At 40.3% G+C, this 16030-nt stretch overlaps 1 protein-coding gene and 1 pseudogene across 7 annotated transcripts in view; both read left to right on the forward strand.

Annotated features, from left to right (window-relative positions):
- Positions 1-16030, forward strand: part of FKBP5 (FKBP prolyl isomerase 5) — a 120785-nt gene that overhangs the window by 21576 nt on the left and 83179 nt on the right. The window lies entirely within an intron of this gene.
- On the forward strand, positions 1724-1821 carry LOC124529494 (uncharacterized; annotated as a pseudogene).

Below are 16030 nucleotides of genomic sequence, written 5' to 3' on the forward strand. Positions count from 1 at the left end.
CACTGTTCACCAGCAATATCGTGCCTCTTAATTTTACCATCTGGAAATGGCAAGAACAGTTCCTATTTTGCACAGGGTTATTGAGAGAGGCTCCGCCATGGAACTTACCATTCTTACCAGCACTGTGCAAGGTGGTAAGTGGAGGGAAAAAATGGTAGGGCTGATTGCTGTAGTTACTTGTTCTTTTATATTAGGTAATAAGGAAGGCCTCTCTGATAAGTATTTGAGCAGAGACCTACCTGAAGGAAGTCAGGGAGCCAACTATGCTGGGGGAGGAAGGAGTTCTAGACACAGGGAAGAGTGAGCGCAGAAGCCCTGCAGAGAGGCATGTTGGAGGCTGTAGCGAGAAGGCCAGTGTAGCAAAAACGGTGAGTGAGAGGAGGAGTAATAGGAAACAGTTTCAGAGATAGCCACTGACCAGCATGCGGGGTGTTAAGTGCAAGAAGGACTTTGGATTTTGGATTTTATTCTGTGTGAGATGGGAAGCTGTTGGAGTGTTGCCAGAGTAATTTTTTTAAGCTAGTCTGATTGTCACTTCTTTGCTTCAGTTCTCTATTTCCTTTGGAATGAAGTTCACATGCTTTATTCTGGCACACACAGTCCTTCACAGTCAGCTTCTGCCTATTTAGTATCATCGGCATCCTTTCCACATGTATCCTCCACTTTAGCCAAATTGGATTACATGCAGTTCCTTGGATGGGCCGTGATGATTCATGTCTTTGTGTCTTTCTGCATGTTATTTGCCCTTTGAGAAACTCTCCCCCTCAGCGCACATAGTCATTGGCTGTGTTTTGGAGGGTCCTCTTTGTGCTCCGAGGGCACTCTGTGCCTTGTTCTCTCACCTTTCCCTCTCCCCTAGCAACTTTGTACTCGAGCCACAGTCCTGGAATGTGCTGTGTTCTTTTCCCAGCCTTGATTTTGCTCTTGCCCCACACCCTTGCCACTTGAAATTAATGTCCATCCTTCAAGAACCAGCTGGAATACTGCCTTCTTTTCCCTGCTTTATAAACCTCCATCTTTCCCCTGCCCTTACAAATATTTTGTAGCTCTCTCGTACTTAATCAGTTATCTTGAATTGAAATGCTTCTTTGCCCCACCTCACCCCAAATCCTTGGCCTTGCTCCTTTCAGTTTCCATTGTGGCTCCCAGTATAGCGGCTTGCTCAGATTTTGCATTCAGTAGGTACTCATGGTGTACAGGATTCACAGCATAAGTAGAAAACTGTTGGGTTTCAAGATGCTGAAGGCAAAGCAGCAAAAATGAACAACCAAAGTGAGGCAGCTGTGAAATTAACCAAAAAAACTTACTGTGACATAATGTTGATGATGGTGTGGTTACCTTGGTTCTCTCCTATATTTACTATTGGCACCAAAAATTGGTGCACCCCTTTTGGAATGTAGTTTAGCAAAATGGATTCGAAAACATAAACGTTCATGGGTTTTGACCCAGTGACACCATTTCCAGAAACCATCTTGAGAAAATAATGCGGTGGTTGCTTTGGCAGCACGTATGCCAAAATTGGAACGAGAGGTGCCTGGGTGGCTCAGTTGTAAAGCGTCTGACTCTTGGTCTTGGCTCAGGTCACGATCTCACGGTTTCGTGAGTTCGAGCCCCACGTCGGGCTCTGTGCTGGCAGCACGGAACCTGCTTGGATTCTCTCTCCCTCTCTTTGCCCCTTGCCCACTTCCCCTATTTCTGCCTCTCTCAAATAAATAAAATAAAACTTGAAAACAAAGTAAAATAAAGTAGAAATGATAGAGAAGATTAGTGTGGCTCCTGTGCAAAAATGACATGGAAATTCATGAAGCATTCCATATTTTTTGTAAGTTGTATCTCAATTAAAAAAAAAAAAAAACTAAAAAAAAGGGGGGGGGGTGCCTGGGTGGCTCGGTTGGTTGAGTGTCCACTTTTGATTTTGGCTTGGGTCCTGATCCCAGAGTCGTGAGATCCAGCCCTACATTAAGCTCCACGCTCAGCATGGAACCTGCTTGAGATTCTCTCTCCTTCTCTCTCTCTTTGTCCCTCCCCCACCCCTAAAATTAAAAAAAAAAAATTAAAAAAGGAAATAATACAAACCAGGATGACAGTTATAACTACTAATGTTTGAAAGTTTACTGTGTGACAGTCACCATGCCAAGCCCTTACTTAATTTAATTTTCAAAATTCCAAGAGGTGTGAATATTGTTAATCTCATGTGATAGACGGGAAAATTGAGGCACAAAGTAGTTGGGTGACTTGCCCAAGCAGCACTCATATAGCTGCTATTGTTGTCAAGCCAGGGTTGCCACTAAAGCAGACTGTTAAGAATCCATACTCGTTGGGGCACTTGGGTGGCTCAGTCGGTTAAACATCTGATTCTTGATTTTGGCTCAGGTCATGATCTCACTGCTTGTGAGATCGAACTTGCTTGGGATTCTGTTTCTCCCTCTCTCTCTGCTCCTCCCCTGCTTGCGCTTGTGCTCTCTCTCTCTCAAATAAACGTAAAAAATAAAATTAAAATCTTAAAAAAAAGGAATCCATACTTTCTCTCTCTCTCTCTTTTTTTTTTAAGATTTTATCTTTAAATCTCCACACCAACCTGGGCCTCGAACCCACAACCCTGAGATCAAGAGTCACACACTCCACCAACTGATCCAGCCAGGCACACCAAGAATCCATACTCTTTTTCAAAATCTTATTTTTAAGTTTATTTATTTATTTTAAGAGAGGGAGGGAGAGGGAGCAAGTGAGAGCAGGGGAGGGGCAGAGAGAGAGAGAGAGAGAGAGAGAGCGAAAGAGCATCCCAAGCAGGCTCCACGCTGTCAGCATGGAACCTGACATGGCACTCGATCTCACAAACTGTGAAATTATGACCTGAGCTGAAACCATGAGTCAGATGCTTGCTTATTAACCTTCTGAACCACCCAGGTGCCCCAAGAATCCATACTCTTAATTATTTAGTATGATAAATGCCTAGGCACAAAAATGTTCACAGCAGTGTTACATAAAATAGATACATTGGAAGAATGTATGTTAGGAGCTAATGTCCATTCAAGAAGATAATTTTTCTAACAGCTGTATTGAGATAAAATTCACATAGCCTGGTATTCACCTCTTTAAGGTGTGTTAATCTGTGGTTTCCGGTATATTTACAGAATTGTGGGGCACCTGGGTAGCTCATCAGTTGAGCTTCCGACTTTGGCTCAGGTCATGATTTCACCATTCATGAGTTCGAGCCCTGCATCGGGCTTGCTGCTATCCGCACAGAGCCTGCTTCAGATTCTCTGTCCTCTTCTCTCTCTACCCTTTCCCCGCTCAAACTCTCTCTCTGAAAAATGATTAAACATTAAAATAAAAAGATTTCAACAATATAGTCACAAAATTGTGCAACTATTACCATTATCCCACTTCAGAGCATTTTGTCACCCCCAAAAGAAATGTCACACCCGTTAGCAGTCACTCCTACTTCTAACCATTACTCTCAGTGACCACCATTCTGCCTTCTGCCTCTATAGATTTGCCTGTTCTGGACATTTCATATCAATGGAATCATAGCATATATGGTATTTTTTTGTCTTGCTCTCACTTAGCATAGTATTTTCAAGATTTGTTCATGTAGCATATTATCAGTACTTTATTGCTTTTCATTGCTGAATAATGTTGTGTTGCATGAATATACGTTTTATTTACCCATTCAGTAGTTAATGGATATTAGGATTGTTTCTACTCTTTGGCTAATATGAATAATGCTGTTACGAACATTGATGCATAAGGTTTTGTGTGGACATATGTTTTCATTTGTCTTAGAACTGTTGATCAGATGATAACTGTTTAACTTTTAGAGGAATTGCCACACTGTTTTCCAAAGCAGCTGTACCATTTTACATTCCCACTAGCAATGCATGAGGGTTCTACTTTTTCTACATTTTTGTCAGTGTTTGTTACGATCTTTTTTTCTAATAGCCATCCTATTGGGTATGGAGTGGTCTCTTACTGTGGCTTTGATTTGCATTTCCCTACTTTCCCTCAGCATCTTTTCATGTGATTATTTGCTATTTATGTATCTTCTTTGGAGGAAATGTGTATGTGAATACTTTGCCCATTTTTTTAACTTTTATTTTTCAAGTAATTTCTGTACCCATTGTGGGGCTCAAATTCATAACCCCGAGATCAAGAGTCACATGCTCCACAACTGAGCCAGCCGGGCACCCCTGCCCATTTTTTAATTGGGTTATTTGTTTTCTTTATTACTGAGTTGTAGATTTTTTTTATTGAAGTATAGTTGACATTATATTAGTTTCAGGTGTACAATATAGTGATGTGAAAATTAGATACATTATGAAATGCTCACCATGGTAAGTGTAGTCATATGTCACTAAATGAAGTTATTACACTATTATTGACTGTATTCCCTATGCTATGCTTTTCATCCCCATGACTTATTTATAACTGGAAGTCTGTACCTCTTAATCCCCTTCACCTATTTCACCTCTCTCCAACTCCCTCCCTTCTTGTAGCCATCAGGTTTTTTTTCCTATATTTATGACTCTGTTTCTGTTTTGTTTTTTAGGTTCTATATATAAGTGAAATCCGATGGTATTTATCTTTCTCTGTCTGACTTATTTAGCATAATATGCTCTAGGTCTATACATGTTGCGAATGCATGATTTCACTCTTTTGTGGCCGTGTAATATTCCATTGTGTACACACACCACATTTTCTTTAGCCATTCATGTATCGATGGACACGTGTGTTGTTTCTGTATCTTGCCTGTTGTAAATGGTGCTTCAGTAAACATAGGAGTGCCAGTATGGTTTTCATTTAGTGTTTTCTTTGATTAAATATCCAGAAATGGAATTACTGGGTCATATGGTATTTCTACTTGCAATTTTTTGAGGAGCCTCCATACTGTTTTCTGTAGTGGTTGCACCAATTTCCATTCCCAACAACTAATGCAAGGAAGTTCCCTTTTCTCCACATTGTTGCCAACAGTTGTTATTTCTTATCTTTTTGATAATAGCCATTTTGACAGGTGTTAGTTAATATCTCATTGTGGTTTTAATTTGAATTTCCTTGATAAGTGATGCTAAGCATCTTTTCATGTACTTGTTGGCCACCTATATGTCCTCTTTGGGAAAATACCTGTTTAGGTCCTCTGCCCAGGTTTTAATCAGATTGTCTTTTGGTGTTGAGTTGTATGAGTTCTTTATATATTTTGCATTAATATATTTTGGATATATCATCAGCAGATATCTTCTCCCATTCAGTAGGTTGCCTTATTGTTTTGTTGGTGGTTTCCTTCACTGTGGAAAAGCTTTATAGTTTGATGTCCCAGTTTTGTTTTGTTTTGTGTTTTGCTTTTGTTTTCCTTGTCTGGGGAGACATATATAAAACAAGTTACTAAGGCCAGTGTCTAAGAGTTTACTGCCTGTGTTTTCTTTTAGAAGTTTTATAGTTTCAGGTCTTACATTTAGATCTTTAATACATTTTGAGTTTCTTTTTGTATGTGGTGTAAAAAAGTGGTCCAGTTTCATTCTTTTGTATGTAGCTGCCCAGTTTTCTCAACGCCATTTATCGGAAGAGATGGTCTTTTCCCCATTGTATATTTTTGCCTCTTTTGTCGTAGATTCATTGTACCATAGAACCTTGGGTTTATTTCTGGGCTTTTTATCCTGTTCCATTGATCTGTGTGTCTCCTTTTGTGCCAGTACCATACTGTTTTGATTACTATTGCTTTGTAGTATAGTTTGAAATCTGGGATTGTAATACCTCCAGCTTTGTTCCTCTTTCTCAAAATTACTTTGGCTAATTGGGGTCTCTTGTTCTATACACATTTTAGGATTTTTCTAGTTCTGTGAAAAATGCCGTTGGTATTTTGATAGGGATTGTATTGAATCTGTGGATTGGTTTGGGTAGTATGGACATTTTAATAATACTAATTCTTACGATCCACGGGCATGGTATATAACTTTTTAATTTATTTACGTTGTCTTCATTTTTTTTTTCCAGCAATATCTTGCAGTTTTTTTAGAGTACAGATCTTTCACCTTCTTTGTTAAATTTATTCCTAGGTATGTTCTTATTTTTGATGCAACTATTTTCTTAATATCTTTTTCTGATAGTTTGTTATTAGTTTATAGAAATACAACTGATTTCCATATGTTGGTTTTGTATCTTGCTGTTTTTACTGAATTCATTTATTATTTCTAATAATTTTTTGGTGGAGTCTTTAAGGTTTTCTGTATATAGGATCATGTCATCTGCAAATAGTGACAGTTTAACTTGTTTCTTACCAGTTTGGAGACTTTTTATTTCTTTTTCTTGTCTGATTACTGTGGCTAGGACTTCCAGTACTATGGTGAATAAAAGTGGTGAAAGTGGGCATCCTTCTTCCTGATCTTAGAGGAAAAGCTTTCAGCTTTTCACTGTTGAGTATGATGTTAGTTGTGGGTTTGTCATGTATGGCCTTTATTATGTTGAGCTGTATTTCTTCTCTACCCACATTGTTGAATGGAATTTTCCATCATGAATGGAATTTTGTCAAATATTTTTCTTTTTTTAAGGACTTTTTTGAAGTTTATTTTGAGAGAGAGAAAGAAAAAATGAGAATGGGGGAGGGGCAGAGAGACAGGAAGAGAAAGGATCCCAAGTGGGCTCCATGCTGAGTGTGGAGCTTGACTCAGGTCTTGATCCCATGATGCTGGGATCTTGACCTGAGCAAAATCAAGAGTCAGACACTTAACTGACTGGGCCACCCAGGCGGCCTCGTCAAATACTTTCTCTGCATCTGTTGAGATGATCTTGGTTTTTATTTGTCATTTTGTTAACATGGTGTATTCTGTTGATTGATTTGCATGTATTGAACCATCCTTGCATTACTGGATTAAATCCCACTTGTAGTGGTGAATGATCCTTTTAATGTGTTTTTGGGTTTGGTTTGCTAATATTTTGTTGAGGGTCTTTACATCTATGTTCATTAAGGTATTCTGTAAGTTTTTTGGGGGTAGGGTAGTGTCTTTGGTTTTGTATCAGGGTAATTGCTGGCCTTATAAAATGAATCTGAAAGCATTCTTTCCTTCTTTCCTTTTCTATTTTTTTTTTTTTTTTTTTTGGAATAGTTTGAGAAGGATAGAGTTTTTAACATACATGTTTTGGTAGAATTCACTTGTGAAGCCATCTGGTCGTAGACTTTTGTTGTGGAGAGTGTTTTGATTACTGATTGAATTTTGTTCCTAAGAATTGGTCCGTTCAGATTTTCTGTTTCTTCTTGATTCAGTCTTGGAAGAAGGTATGTTTCTAAGAATTTATCCACTTCTTCCGGGTTGTTCAATTTGTTGGCATATAATTTTTTGTTGTAGTGTTTTATAATCCTTTGTATTTTTATGGTCTCGTTTGTAACTTCTCTTCCATTTTTTTTGTTTTACTTGGGTTCTCATTTTTTCTTGAAGAGTCTGACTAAAGATTTGTCAATTTTAATCTTGTCAATAAACCAACTTAGTTTCATTGATCTTTTCTGTTGTTTTTTAAGCCTGTATTTCATTTATTTCCACGCTGATCTTTATTGTTTTCTTCCTTCTACTACCTTTAGTCTTTATTCTCTCTTTTTTTTTTTAATTTTTTTTTTTTTTTTACTTATTTTTGAGAGAGATAGAGAGAGGGAGACAGACAACATAGCATGAGCAGGGGAGAGGCAGAGATTGGTGGAGACACAGAATCCAAAGCAGACTCCAGGCTCTGAGCTGTCAGCACAAAGCCTGATGTGGGGCTCAAATTCATGAACCGTGAGACCATGACCTGAGCTGGAGTGGGACGCTTAACCAACTGAGCCACCCAGGCGCCCCGTATTCTCTTTCTAGTTCATTTTGGTGTAAGATTAGATTGTTTATTTGAGATTTTTCTTGTTTCTTGAGGTAGGCCTGTATCACATAAACTTTCCTCTAAGAATTGCTTTTGCTGCATCCCAAAGATTTTGAACCATTGTGTTTCCATTTGCATTTGTCTCCAGTTATTTTTCCTCCTTGATTTAATTTGACCCATTGGTTGGTTGTAGCATGTTTTTTAGGCTCCACATGTTTTGTGTTTTTTCCAGTTTTTTTCTTGTAATTGATTTCTAGTTTTATACTGTTGTGGTTGGAAAAGATATTTAGTATGATTTAAGTCTTCTTAAATTTATTGAAACTTGTTTCATGGCCTAACATGTGATCTATCCTGAAAATGTTCCATCTGTGCTTGAAAAGAATGTGTATTCTGCTGTTTTTGGATGGAATGTTCTGTATATATCTGTTCAAAGTCCATCTGGTCTAATGTGTTGTTCAAAGCCAGTGTTTACTTATTGATTTTTTTTGCCTGGATGATCTATCCATTGATGTAAGTAGGGTGTTAACATCTCCTACTGTTGTTGTATTCCTGTCAATTTCTCCCTTTGTGTCTGTTAATATTTGCTTTATATATTTAGGTGTCTCTATGTGGGGTGCATAGATATTTACAATTGTCATACCCTCTTATCAGATCAATCCCTTTATCATTATGTAATGCCTTTCTTTGTATCTTCTTACAGTCTTTGTTTTAAAGTCTGTTTGTTCTGATATAAGTATTGCTGTCTCAGTTTTTTTTTTTTTTCCCACTTCCATTTACATGGAATACCTTTATATCTCTTCACTTTCCGTCTTTTTTTAGTTCTGAGGTGAGTCTCTTGTAGACAGCATATAGGTGGATCTTGTTTATTCTGTCACCCTCTTTCTTTTGATTGGAGCATTTAATCCATTTACATTTAAAGTTATTGATGGGTGTGTATTTATTGCCATTTTGTCCATTGTTTTTTGGTCGTTTTTGTGGTTCTCTGTTCATTTCTTCTTTTGCTCTCTTCCTTTGTGATTTGTTGACTTTCTTTGGTGTTATGTTTGGATTCCTTTCTCTTTATTTTATCTTATTTTTGTGTGTATATATATATATATATATATATATATATATATATATACATTTTACAGGTTTTTGGTTTGTGGTTACCATGAGGTTTATATGTAACGATCTGTGTATATGACTGTATTGATTAAATTGATGGTCACTTAAGTTTGAACACATTCTAAAAGCACTACATATTTACTTCCCTGTCCATGTTTTCTGTCTGATATTTTATTTTTAGATAATATTTTTTTAAATTTCTTTTTATGATGTTTATTTTTGAAAGAGAGACAAGAGTGTGAGCAGGAGAGGGGCAGAGAGCAAGGGAGACACAGAAGCTGAAGCAGGCTCCGGGCTCTGAGCTGTCAGCACAGAGCCGGACGCGGGGCTCAAACTCAGGAACCATGAGATCGACCTGAGCCGAAGTTGGATGCTTCACCGACTGAGCCACCCAAGTGCCCCTACATTATATTTTTAAATAACTTTCTATAATTTTACTAATTTTGTCTTTTAAACTTCATACTATTTTTATAAGTGATCTACTTTTTACAGTGTGTTTGCTTTTACCAGTAAAATATTTTCCTTTCATAATTTTTAGTTAATGCCCTTTTCTTTTCCACTTAAAGAATTCATTTTATTTTTTTTTTAATTTTTTTTTAATGTTTATTTATTTTTGAGACAGAGACAGAGCATGAACGGGGGAGGGTCAGAGAGGGAGACACAGAATCCGAAACAGGCTTCAGGCTCTGAGCTGTCAGCACAGAGCCTGATGCAGTGCTCAAACTCACGGACCGCAAGATCATGACCTGAGCTGAAGTCGGCTGCTTAACCGACTGAGCCACCCAGGCGCCCTTTAAAGAATTCATTTTAATGTGAGGCTGGTTTAGTGGTGGTAAACACCCTTACCTTTTGTTGTCTAGGAAACTCTTTATTTCTCCTTCAATTCTGAATGATAACCTTGTCAGGTAGAATATTTTGGCTTTAGGTTTTTTCCTTTCAGTACTTTGAATATATCATGCCACTCCCTTCTGGCCTGAAAGTTTTCTGCTGGGAAATCAGCTGACAGTCTTATGGAGTTTCCCTTGTATGTAACTGTTTGCTTTTCTATTGCTGCTTTTAAGATTTTCTTTAACTTTTGCTATTTTAATTATTATCTGTCTTGGTGTGGATCTCCTTGGGTTCATCTTGTTTGGGGCTCTCTTTCATTCCTGGACTTGGATGTCTGTTTCTTTTCCCTGGTTAGGGAAGTTTTTAGCTATTATGTCTTCAAGTAAGTTATCTACCCCTTTCTTGGACCCCTGTTATGTGAATGCTAATATGCTTGATGCTGTCACAGAGTTCTCTTTAACTTATTTTCCTTAAAGAAAAAATATCTTTTTCCTTTTGCTGTTCAGTTTGGTTGTTTTCCACTTTCCCGTCTTCTAGATCTCTCATCCATTCTTCTGCATCTTTTAATTTGTTGATTCTCTCTAGTGTATTTTTCATTTCAGTTATTGTATTTAGCTCTGACTGGTTCTTTTTTATATTTTTTGTTTTGTTGTTGAAGTTCTCACTGAGTTCATTCACTCTTCTTTCAAGTCCGGTGAGTCTCTTTATGACCATTACTTTGAGCTCTTTATCAGCAGATTGCTTACTTCTGTTTCATTTATTTTTTCTGGGGTTTTGTCCTTTCATTTTGAACATATTTCTCTGTCCCTTCATTTTGTCTGAATCTCTGTTTGTTTCTGTGTATTAGGTAGGTCAACTATATCTCCTGCTCTGAAAGTAAATGGCCTTATGTAGAAGATACCCTGTAGTGTCCATCAGTGCAGCAGCCCCCCACCCACCCCGTCACCGTAACCAGCTGTTCTAAAGGTGTCCCCTGTGTTAGTAGTGTGCGCTCATCTATTGTGGATGGGCTGTGACTGCTGTGGGCATGCTGGTGGACAGGGCTGGCCCTCAGTTTGGCTGTCAGCAGCGATGGGCTGCAATCTCTGGCAGGGTACTGGTTGACAGAGTGTGCCTCCTGTGTGGCTACAGCTGTAGTTTTGGGGGATGTGCTGGTGGGTGGGACGAGCCCTCAGTCCTGCTGTCTTCAATGACTGGCTTCTACCTCTGGGTGCACTGGTGGGCAGGCCTCCCCCCCCCCCCCCCCCGCCCGCCTTTATTCCCACGGCTAGCCTAGAGACCCTGCTATAGCTAGTATGGGCATGCTGGTGCATGGGGCTAGCTTCCTCACTCTTCAGGGCACAAGTCTGGAGGGGTGCTTAGAGGGTTGCCTCTCAGCTTAGGGCTGCCCGCCAGGTATGGCAGAGTAGTAGTTGCTCCGCAGGAATGTCGGTCGTGACTGAGACTGCCCTTCAGGTGTGGTACGGTGGAATCCACTTTGGAGGGAAGCCTGCCAGGTGGGGCAGGTCTACAGGGGAATGCTAGGGCTGGGCTAGCACGCTTGCAAGGTAGGTAGAGAGTGTCAAAACTGGCTCCCACAAGTGTCTGGCCAGCTAAGCTGAAGGAGGGCAAGAAATGTGGGGACCCTTCAGGCTTCTGTTTTCCAGGAAGGTTCCTGCAGATTCCTGCCCTCTCCAGCACATGTTCTAACAATTAGTAAATCTCCTTCACTTAAAACCCAGGTACTTTCCAAACTCTGCTTCTGTGCTGGGTCTTAGACTGGGTGATAGTAGTACCATGGCCCTTTAGTAGAGGAGTCTTGGTTTCCTGTGGCCCTGTGATTCTCCAAGAAATAAGACCCCCTGATTTTCAGAGCCAGATGTTACGGGGTCTCATCTTTCCCGTGCAGGTCCCAGGGCTGGGGGCGCCCATTGTGGGGCTTGGTCTCCTGGCTCCTTCATGCCTGTGATATCCCTCCCGCTGTGGGTTGCAGCCCTGGGGGTTTTGGTTCACCAGTTGTGTCTCTGCCCCTCCTCTCCTTGATGTGGTCTTCTCCTTAAGTTTTCGACTGTTGAAGATCTGTTCTGCCAGTCTTCACATAATTTTTACTGTGAGTTTTGTCACATGGAATTGTTACCTCGGTGTGTCCGTGATGGGAGGTGAGCTCAGGATCTTCCTACTCTGCCTTCTTTCCCATCTCTCTTAGGAGTTAAAGTATTCTAGATATCAATCCTGTTATCAGATAAGTGATTGGGAAGATTTTCATCCCATCCTGTGTGACGTCTTTTTGCTTTCTTCATGGTGTTCTTTGAAGCACAGAAGTTTTTAATTTTCATGAAGTCTCTTCTATTTTTTGTTGTTGCTTGTGCTTTCACTTTCACATATGGCACCATTGCCTAATTCATGCTCAGTGAAGATTTACAATCCCCATGCTTTCTTCTAGGAGGTAGATAGTTTTAGCTCTTAAATTGCTGTCATTGATCCATTTTGAGTTACTTTTTGTATGTGGTAGGAGGTACAGTAGTCAAACTTTGTCATCTTTTGCTTTTGGAGATCTAGCTGTCTCATTTGTTGAAAAGACTGTTGTTTCCCCCACTGAATTGTCACCGCAACTATTTTGAAAATATAAGTTGAGGGGCGCCTGGGTGGCTCAGTCAGTTGAGCGCCCGACTTCGGCTCAGGTCATGATCTCGCGGTCCATGAGTTCGAGCCCTGCGTCGGGTTCTGTGCTGACAGCTCACAGCCTGGAGCCTGCTTCAGATTCTGTGTCTCCCTCTCTCTCTGCCCCTCCCCCACTCATGCTCTGTCTCTCTCTGTCTCAGAAGTAAATAAACATCAAAAAATTTTTTTAATAAAAAAAAATACAAGTTGAACATAAATGTAAGAGTTTATTTCTCAGCTTTCAATTCTATCCCATAGATCGGTGTCTGTCCTTATTTCTGCTACCACACTGTCTTGATGTTGGAGCTTTTGTAGTTAAGGTTTGGAACCATGAAGTGTGAGTTCTCTCAGCTTTGTTCTTCTCAAGGTTGTTTTGGCTATTTTACTCAGTTTTTGCCGTGAACCTACGACTGCTCTAAAAAATAATATCTGTTTAAAAGAAGGTACCCTTGGGGCGCCTGGGTGGCGCAGTCGGTTAAGCGTCCGACTTCAGCCAGGTCACGATCTCGCGGTCCGTGAGTTCGAGCCCCGCGTCGGGCTCTGGGCTGATGGCTCAGAGCCTGGAGCCTGTTTCCGATTCTGTGTCTCCCTCTCTCTCTGCCCCTCCCCCGTTCATGCTCTGTCTCTCTCTGTCCCAAAAATAAAAAAAAATAAAAAATAAAAAAAAATAAAACGTTGAAAAAAAAAAGAAGGTACCCTTATATTGTAATATTGGGATTATGATTTTTTTCCTCTTTATTTCTGAAACTTTCTGTAATATATAACTGTATTAAATTTTATAATTTTAACTCAGTTTTGGCTAATAGAATAACTTTTTAACTCAAGAGGCAACTCTTGGCTCTGTAGATAAAAAACCAAGTTAACTTAACTTTCCAGGAAGAATGTGTGAAGGTGAGGAGCTGGGATTTAAGGTTATGGTTAGAATGAGCCAGTCTCAGATTTAATATTCAGCTTTTTTTAAAAATTAATTTATTTATTTTGAGAGAGAGAGTTCACAAACCAGGGAGTGACAGAGAGAGGCGGGGAGAGGGAGAGACAGAGAGAGGCGGGGAGAAGGAGAGAATCCCAAGCAGACTCCGCGTTGTGTTTGAACTTATGAACTATGAGATCATGACCTGAGCTGAAATCAAGAGTTGGATGCTTAACTGACAAGCCACCCAGGTGCCCCCAGTATTCAGCTTCTTGATTAATTCTCCTTTCTTTTTCCAGTTAGCTTTCTTCAGTTTCTTCTCTGCTTTCTCACTCTCCATTAAAAGCCCTCCCTTGCACCCCAGCTTAGAACTTTACTCAGAACTTTTAGATGAAATTTTGGGAATCTGGCCACTTTGTATAATTGACATTGATAACTGGAATGAGTGACAGATGAGTAGCATGAAGGCAAGGCTCCCAATAATCCAGTCTGAGCCACAGATGCCACTTTGGAAAGTAAGAAGGGGAGCAGGGGGAAGGAGGTCATCCAAGCAGCACTCATAATTGCCTTCTCTGCCCCTTTGTGTTTTGTCTGTTTCTTTGCATCTATGTATGTTGTTTTCTTGTGACACTGTATGCTTTTTAAGGGCAGATATCTACAAGTGGTGCTAGAACTGGTTACAAGTTTAAATAGACAAAAGAGGGGCATCTGGGTGGCTCAGTCGGTTGGGCATCCGACTTCGGCTTAGGTTGTGATCTTGTGATTCATGGGTTCGAGCCCTGCTTTGGGCTCTGTGCTGACAGCTCAGAGCCTGGAGCCTGCTTCTGATTCTGTGTCTCCCTCTCTCTCTGCCCCTCCCCCGCTCATGCTCTCTTTCTCTCTCTCAAAAATAAATAAAATTTTAAAAAAGTAAAGTAAATAGACACAGAGAAGCAAGCCATATGATTTGGTGACAGACTGCTGTTCATATGTTGCTTGTAGGTCCTTCTGCAGCATGTGTGTGTTCTTTTTTTTTAAGTTTATTTATTTTTGAGACAGAGAGAGACAGAGCATGAACGGGGGAGGGTCAGAGAGAGAGGGAGACACAGAATCTGAAGCAGGCTCCAGGCTCTGAGCCATCAGCCCAGAGCCCGACGCGGGGCTCGAACTCACGGACCGTGAGATCGTGACCTGAGCTGAAGTCGGACGCTTAACCGACTGAGCCACCCAGGCGCCCCAACGTGTGTGTTCTTTTTAAAAAATTTTTTTTTTCAACGTTTTATTTTATTTTTGGGACAGAGAGAGACAGAGCATGAACGGGGGAGGGGCAGAGAGAGAGGGAGACACAGAATCGGAAACAGGCTCCAGGCTCTGAGCCATCAGCCCAGAGCCCGACACGGGGCTCGAACTCACGGACCGCGAGATCGTGACCTGGCTGAAGTCGGACGCTTAACCGACTGCGCCACCCAGGCACCCCATGTGTGTGTTCTAAATAGGGAGTTTTCTTGGGGCGCCTGGGTGGCTCATTCGGTTGAGCGTCCGACTTCAGCTCAGGTCATGATCTCGTGGTGTGAGTTCGAGCCCTGCATAGGGCTCTGTGCTGATAGTTCAGAGCCTGGAGCCTGCTTCGGATTCTGTGTCTCCCTCTCTCTGCCCCTCCCCCACTCATGCGCTGTCTGTCTCTCTCTCTGTCAAAAATAAATAAGCATTAAAAAAAATTTAAATAGGGAGTTTTCTTTCCACTTTAAGCAATATTAAAATCTCAGTATATTGAGATACATTATTGTATCTCATATTGCATCAATGCAAAATATTGAGATTTTGCATATTGTCCATTTGAGGTTTGTTTTAAAACAAAAGCAAGTTTTATACCAATGTCAACCACAAGCTAACTTTTGTAGCATTATGACTTTCAAGTATTAAGGTGATTTTCACTGTGTATTTTTCAGTTGAATTAATCAAAAGAAGGGGATTTTTCTTTTATTTTAGATTTCTTTTTAATGTTTATTTATTTTAAGAGAGAGAAATAGAGAGCAAGCAGGGGAGAGGCAGAGAGAGGGAGACAGAGAATCCCAAGCAGGCTGCACACTGTTAGCTCAGAGTCCTATGCAGGACTTGAACTCACAAACCATGAGATCATGACCTGAGCCAAAACCACGAGTTTGGCTGAGCCACCCAGGGGTCCTCTAATTTAGAGTTTTTTAATTGTGGTATATTAATGGCCTATATAAATGTAAAGTTACACTTTTTTTATTCTTGGAATGTTTAAAACAATCATTTCTTAATAGATTAAAGGAAAAAAGAGACTGCAATTACCCAGATTTCCAGAAATTTTCATAGTTTTGGCTGATAAAGTACCTGCCATTTTTGGAGGTAGATTCATTTATCAGTTACAGGCTTTTTTTTTTTTTTAAGTTTATTTATTTTGAGAGGGGGAGGGGCAGAGAGAGAGAGAGAGAGAGAGAGAGAGAGAATCCCAAGCAGGCTCTGCACTGCCAGCACAGCCTAATGCAGGGCTCTTTCCCACAAATCACAAAATCATTATCTGAGCTGAAACCAAGAGCTGGAGGCTTTACTGACTGATCCACCCAGGCACCCCTCAGTTACAGGCTTTGACTTTTTTAATGTCATGAAAAACCTATACCCTTCAAATTTCAGACTCAAAATCTGTTCTAAACAGTGTTTATCACTTTTTCTCCTACTTGAAACTCCATTCATAATACTTGTGGTTTG

This window comes from Lynx rufus, unplaced genomic scaffold (genome assembly GCF_022079265.1).
Source record: "Lynx rufus isolate CCGP_SWC_20201006 ecotype Redwood Valley unplaced genomic scaffold, mLynRuf1.p SCAF_6, whole genome shotgun sequence".
In the NCBI taxonomy this organism is placed as follows: domain Eukaryota; kingdom Metazoa; phylum Chordata; class Mammalia; order Carnivora; family Felidae; genus Lynx; species Lynx rufus.